This window comes from Nestor notabilis, unplaced genomic scaffold (genome assembly GCF_000696875.1).
Source record: "Nestor notabilis isolate BGI_N333 unplaced genomic scaffold, ASM69687v1 scaffold119, whole genome shotgun sequence".
NCBI lineage: Eukaryota > Metazoa > Chordata > Aves > Psittaciformes > Psittacidae > Nestor > Nestor notabilis.
Genome location: NW_009943018.1, coordinates 3496 through 11217, shown reverse-complemented (window position 1 = coordinate 11217; position 7722 = coordinate 3496).

Genomic DNA, 7722 nt, shown 5'->3' with positions numbered 1-7722 from the left:
GTAGGACAGGGGATTTGGATTTTCCCAACAAAGGCACTGAGGAGGGGAGGGGGTTTGATCTTTGTGTATACTGCAGGAGAAAAAAAATACACATACAGAATGGCAGAGAAACCCATCCTAACAACTGGCAATGCTTGTGTTATCCCTGGTGTGTTCATCTGGTGTATATACTGTAGCATAATTCTTTGAGGAGAACTCAAAGCTAACAGCAGAAATGTTTAGATTTTCAAGCTGCTTTGAGTGTTAAACATATTAGATATCTGAGGAGACATTAGTTTGTGGCCTGATATTTATTATCACAAATGAAGGCATACACCCAAAATATCAAGTGGTAAAACCACAGAAGTTTGACATATGGTTATCCGGGCTTCTGAAGGCCAGATATCTGTATAGCTGTTCAGCAAGAGTTGGCATCTCATTGGTGCAATACAATGATAGACTATAATAGATTTCAAGTAGCTACTTAAGCAGAATAGCAGCATAATAGTCTAATCTGATATTGCTTTCTTTCTACAGAGCTCAGTTTGTGTGGAAAAATTACATCAGCACCTTTAAATCTACAGTTGCTCTTTTGTTGGATATCACTATTATCTGCCTGAGATCAAACTTTTGGAAAGCAATCTAGTTTTTCTTAGGAACTGTGACATTATGGCATTAAAAATACTCTCAGACTATTTCTAGAATACTTGGGTGTTTGGGTATTACTTGTGCATTTTTGAAGTGATGTTTTAAGTGTCACTTGTGTATTTAAGAAAAACATGGAGTGTATTGATATTGCTAAGAATACCTTGCGCTTTCATTTCATAGCAGTACTTTCTGCCTGTAAGTGGAGAGCATTTCTTGCCTTTTCAGAAGCATAATACTCATTATGTATATGGAATAGTTTTAGATTTTGATGCTGCACCTTGCCTTTGCCTTGTCCTTTGGTTGTGCCATATGCAGAGAAACTCATAGAGTAACTTAGATTGGTAACTACCTCCTAAAGTGAAATAAGCTCCAGACTCTTTGTGGCAGGTGGAAGTGTGTATTTTAACTTTAGGCATTTGGTGGATGATTTATTTCACAAGCTTTATTGTAATGGACTAGCAGTTCAAGAGAAGAGCTAAACTCTGTTTGGCTCCTACCCCTTCCAGTCTCCTCTCTCAGCTGTGGGATCAGGCTCTACCCGCCTCCCCACCCGCTTTTCCAGTAATGTTCTTCCTTTTCCATAGCTACCAAGAACAACCTTCAGCAGCTTTTCCCAGCCAGCAGAGTGCTCAGTCTGTTTTGCCTGCTCCCATGAATATCTCTGCTTAAGCAAAGCTGTGCTGCTGCCCTTCATTCCAGAGAGCATGAATCATCTCAACTTTGTGTATTTCTGTACCTATCTATATAAAGCCAATAAGGATGGGGTGGTTCCAGTTTTGTTAGGCTTTAAGCCAGCTCTAGAACATGTAGAGTTTAATATTGTATGGATTGCCTGCAAAGCAACAAAGTGGTGTTTAATAGGAAAAGGCAGAGGTTCAGCTCTTCCCCATGTTTCTTACCCTCTGGTCTGATTTCTGTTCATGTTAATTGTGCCAATTCTTTTTCAGCAAGGAGAGCATGAGTTGGCCTATGGAGGAAATAGAGAGAGACCCATCTTACTATCTTCTCTCTGCTTTTCTGCAGCCTGCTCTTAAGGAAACACCTTGTGTGTGATGGTGGAGTATCCTTGTTGTGCCTGATGGTACTGCACCACAGCGTCTTCCCTGCTAAAACAGGGAGGGAAGAGCTCCCACTTCTGCAGCTGTGAGGCAGGTTCTCAGAACGAAAGAGCTGGAAGCTGCTTGCTAGAGGAGATAGGGCTTTGTGTGTGTGTGCTTTGTTTTAGAGAGAGAAATGGTTGGAGGCCATAACAGTGTTTTGACTATCTGATGCTTCCAGAAGAAGGTGGTCTGTAAAGCTGCATCTGTTCAGAGCTGGCTCAGTAGCTGTCTCCAGGGAGGAAGGCAGAAGTCATCTGGCACACAACAGTCTGTGCAACTTAAAATGACAAACTCCTCATTCTTATGAAATGAGTCCTGGCGTAGTTAATATCCACACAGAGCAGTCATCAATGCTGTTCACTTCCAGCCCCTGCAAATTGCTCAATGATTTCTTCAAGACTTGCTGAGGTAAGCAGTAAGAAGGCCAGGAGAAGGGTTGAGGAAGTGAAGACTCTTAGGATCTTAATAAAGACATAGGATCCTATTACTAAATAAGATGTTAAACTTGGACTTTAGGACCTCAGTGGTAGACACTGGAGAGTGGACAAGGTCTTGGTTACCAGATTATGGAATAATCTAAAGCAGTAGCTTTCAACCTCTTGTCAGTATGTAAGCCTCAAAGGTTTCGCCTCTGTAGATGATCTAGCAGATAAGGGCTTTTCCTTAATCATTCTTTTTCAGACTGATAAGGATGGCTGATATTTCTTAGACAAACCATTTTGTTTTCAAATGCATCTGTTTAATTGCTGTTCTGTCTTAAGGGACATGTTGTAATAAAGCTCCAGTCAAGCTGAATAGCTTCAACAACAGAGATGCCTGTGCTTGTGTAATGCTTCATCCTTTGGAATGATTTCTTTTTGTTTACATCCATGTGTTTAATCTGCTGGATAACAAATTGTACAATGAATTAGGACGCTTTCATCAGGTCTTCACATGTGACCTCATGAGCACAAATGGTTTCCAAGAGGCACTTTGGAAGGTGATTTTAGGAATACTTATAAAACCCCTTATTTCTTCACAGTGCCTCAGTGATTTTAATAGCCCTTTCTCTCATGCCAGTGAGTGAACTTTCTGAGCATTATTTTGCAACGTTTTCCTAGTGTTTCTTAATTCTGTTTTCGGTATATGTGGTGTTAACTGTAAACTGCTAACCAGGATCCAACTTGCAGTGAGGTTTGATAACAGTAGGATTTCTTACAGATGTAAGTGTTTTCGGAAGTAGCTAAATAATTAATAGAAACAGTTCACTTGAAAGATAAACTGGTTTACACTTCTTATCAGGAACTCAATGTGTAATTTAGAAACGGTTAAGTATACAGCCTGCTGATGTTATGTACTAATCGGGTCTTCAAATTATGTCTATTATAGGCATGTTTGACCACAAATAGAACGTAACAGGGGAGTTTGTGATAGTTTTAAAACTTGTTTGAATATTGAGGTCCTTAAAGATTCCACTAGCCATAAATCACAAAGTAGGTAGGCAGTAACGTATTGCGAGAGTAGGTAGTTGTAGGTAGAAATATGGGTATCAACAGTTCTGGCCTTCACTGCCAGCTCTGCCAGTGGCAGAGGTTTCTAAAAGTGTGCTTTTGAAGCAGCCTTTTGCTTAAGGTACCTGTATCCAGGGACAAATACTAGTCTGTGTCCATCTCAGGAAGAGTGCCTGAGGTCTGGCAGCTGAATGTTAACTGTTACTACAGGGCTCAGCACATGAGCTTACTGCATTTTCTAATTGAGACTGTGTATACCTGCCTGGACATCCATACAGTCACCGTCTTCTGGTGCTCATGAGAGATAAAGAGCAACAAAACCCACGCTGATAGCCTATCCACCATTGTGTTGTAGGTCTGTTTCCTCAGTTACAGTCCCAATGAGTTCCAAAAGAGCTTACAGTTCATACGTAAAGGACATTGCACAGGTACTTCTTGGTAACAAGTATAGTTTTGTATACAGTTGGGGTTTAGGTGACTGAAATACTTGACAGTATCTTGTTATGTGCTTATGAAATATTCTTTTAAATAAGAAAAGGCATCACAAAATTGTCTACTTGGTGTCACTTTATAATAACAGAAGAAGACTGAATTTCAGAACCTGCAGGCAAGATCCTCAGTTTCACAGAATCACGGTATCATTAGTGTGGGAAGGGACTCTGTAGATCATCCAGTCCAACCCCCTACCAAGGCAGGGCCACCCAGAGCAGGTTACACGGGAACATATCCATGGTGGATGGAACTCCACAGCCCCCTGAGCAGCCTGTTCCAGGGCTCTGCCATCCTCAATGTAAAATTCTTCCTCAGGTTGAGGTGACACTTGTTGTATTTCAGTTTATGGCCATTGCTCCTTGTCCTGTCGCTGGGCACCACTGAAAGGAGTCTGGCACCATCCTGCTGTCACCACCTCTGAGATACTGATCTGCATTGATGAGATCCTCTCTCAGACTTCTCTAGACTAAAGCCCAGCTCCTGCAATCTCTCCTCATGAGAGAGATCTTCCAGACCCCCGATCATCTTTAAGAGCTTGTTTAAGAACTTGTTACTCTGCCAAAACAATGTATTAGACCTAAGTATAAATATACTTCCAGTAAGAAGATTGATCATAGAATGGTTTGGGTTGGAAAAGACCTTAAGATCATCTAGTTCCAACCCCCCTGCCATGAGGGGATGATATATTGTCGTTCATTCTTGTGGGTTGTGTTAACAAAGGGACCAGCCAGGCTTTGCAGGGTGCTGAACACCTTTCTAACGTACCAGCCAGCAGGTCAGATCAGGATTGCTGGTGCCACTGCTGTCCTCTTCATCTGCTGTGTTGCCTGTTTTTATTATTGCTGGACCATTCTTTTATTTAAAGTGTTGGTGTCATTGCTTAGAATTAAAGCAGAAGTGAAATGAGTTTTTTGTTAGGAAGATAGTTCAGGTAAAAAGGGAAATACCTCTGTGTCTTTTTGTAATGTCAGTGTTATGGTCTGTGTTTCTCAGCCAATGTGTAGGCTTTGACTTAGCTGTTAATACGGTGGTTGTTCAAATGACACTTACATTTGTGAGCGTAGGCATTTCAGCTGTCAGTCTGTATCCGCGAGGGAGAAGTTTAGAAGTTAATGTCCAAAGAACAAATTGGGCTTTGATATGTTTAATACAGGTCTCCCATTCTTGGTATCTGTTCTTAAATCTTGTTTGCATAAAACCTTTCTCTCATTTCTCTAGAAAATATAGACATACAGGTGTGGAAAAACACCCCAGTTCTTTTGATTTTTCCTTTTTCTTTTAAAGGTCTTTGTCCTTAACCCAGAGCCTGCCTTGGATGGTAGGGGAGATGCTCTCAGATAGTCCTCCTCCTGGAGAGCACTTTACTAAGCACACTCCCAATGCAAACCATCCAGCTAAGGGAGAACCATATATGCTGTTAGAGCTTAAAAACAGGGGTGTTACACAAGTTCTTCATATGGCCTACAGCCAGACAGAGCATCGATTCAGGGAGGGGTAGGTAGTGAACACCTTTGCCATTCTGTATAGGTGTCCTGTTCTAGATCCAGCTCTAAAATAATCTCCATCTGGCTCAAAATTATCACTGTCACAGAAATGGATCTTCTTGTCTCTAGACTGAGTTATCAAGCTTAAACCATCCGGCTGAAAAGATGTGGTTTGATCAGCCATTCGAGAACATCACTTTCATTGATTTCGGTAGCCAGGCATAAAAAAATGGGTTTAGAAACGTGTAAGGCTGAGAGGTGCCACAAAGCCCTTCTCTGGAGCTAGTTTTGTGAGTGCAGCACAAAAGCTTTGTATTGTGAGTTTCGTTTTGGGTTTGGGTTTTTCTGTTTGTTGTTTTAATGTGTTGAACAAACTGCTATAGACTCTCTGTTAGGAATACAGTGTTTATAGCTATTATTTATGTGTTACTTAATGAGGTGTAACCCAAGTCATCGCTGAGCAGTTCAGAAATAGGAGGCAACAGCTGTAATACAGAGGAAGAGATGCAGGTCAGGAGTTCAAACATTGAGATTAAAGGGATGACTTTTATTCTGCTGTCTTTACTTTGTCATGCTTGCTATAAGTAGATGTCAGGACCTGCTGGTATATAAACCACTGGGCTTATATTTCTCCTCCTTTTTTAAATTACTTTTATTTTTAGTTGGTGAATCTGATCATTTTCCTCTGCTGATATTTTAAGTCTTACTGACTTTAGTGGAAACAGGATTTCCTGTGGTGATTAAAACCACAGGTGCTAGGATTAAAGAAGGCTGGGCGTTTTTTAGTCGTACATAGACTAAAACTGGCATGATACAGAGAAGATTAGTGTGGCATCCTTGGGGCTGACAAGCAGATTTGGAAGAGCACATGAGGGGATCAGGCTCTGGGAGTTGTAGCCATGGGGGAAGATCTCTGGCATTCACAGAACTTTTATCAAGACTTAAGTCTTAACTGATTTAAAGATGTGAATTGGCTGTTGGAAGCGGAAACCTCTTTGGATGCAGCACGGATGTGTGCAGCCCTTATAGGAAACACGTATATCTTCAGGATAGGTGGGTTTAGCCCACTGATTGTTATATTGCTTCCCTAAACTCCCTGATGTCCAGCTGTGCTCTTCAGAGAGGGACAGCAACTTTACTACAGGAAAGCTATTATCTGGGTTGTCAAATCCAAGCCTTGTAAGATGTAGACAATAACCCGAGCACTGAAATACAAAGTAATAGTCACATTCCTTTCTGTTCTCTTTTTTTCTCTTATCCATAAGACTTGGGGGGGGGGGGTATAAGCGAAGGGGGGGGGGGGGGGGGGAGGGGGAAAATTACTCTAAAGGACAGCTATAATCTCTCAGCACCTCTTGTGATTGTTTTCACTGAAGTTGTTGAACTTGTAGAACTTTATGTTTGTAGAATATAAACTTAATATTTGGAGAACTTTTTTATACGTATGTATGTGTGTGTATATAAAAAATATAAAATACATAAAAGTGTGTGTATACCTACAAATATATATAAAAATAAGTTCTCATTTATTCCTACGTATAAAATATATTAAATTTCTCATTCCTACAAAGAGGCTCTCTCTATATAATCGGAAACATACCTTTGATTTGCAAGTTGACAAGTAGTTACATATGTAGATGTAAATACGGATGGCAGTCTTGCGTGTCAAACAGCATGTTCCATAAAGTAGCCTTTATCTTCTGGAACATGAGTGCTGCAGCAGTGGGCTGTGGTTGTGTGAAACGCAATCCGAGGGGCAGTGGGACTGCTTGTATTAGCAAGGTCAGCAGGATTTGCTCCCAAATTCATCCAGGCATTACCGCATGCGCTGATGAAATGTGCAGCGCAGGAGTATGGACTTCTGCTTCACTAAGGATAATAAACAGTAACATCTAAGGTTTTATTATGGTATATATTACAACTTTCCATTATTTGTCATCTCCTCTTTGCCTCACCTTTATTAGGTGTTGCTTTGGCTCTAGGAGCTGAGCCTCGGTACACGTAGTGGTATAAAAAGGAGAATTTAAAGGTGTTTTTGCCTTGCACCCTGCATCAGAATGACTGAGATTCTACACGGCCACAGTTAGGCCTGCAGATTTCTGTGCGTGCCACAAAGAATTAATTGTGCAATCATCCTGCACTCGTCACCAGTGTGAGTGCTTACGAAAGTCACCTCTTAACTTTTCAACATTATTCCTTCTTCCAACAGTGTTCTTTAGTTCATGAAACGGAGCCAGCCACCTTGCTTAATGACCAGGTCGTCAGCAGTTTCAGAGAGATTATTGCCTTTGTATTTCACACAGCGCATTTGCCTATAACCAAAACAATCTCAAAAGAAACCACAAATTGTAAAATCCTGACCATGTAACTTTTAACTTAATAGGAAACATGAAACCTTTGCGCTCAGTGAAGTAACTTTCCAGGTGTCCCTGTTTTTCTAATAAACACTTACTGTTTATTAAAATATATACATATATAAAAAGACAGTATTGTATTGAATTAAAAGCTCCAAAACAGATTAAGTTTTGT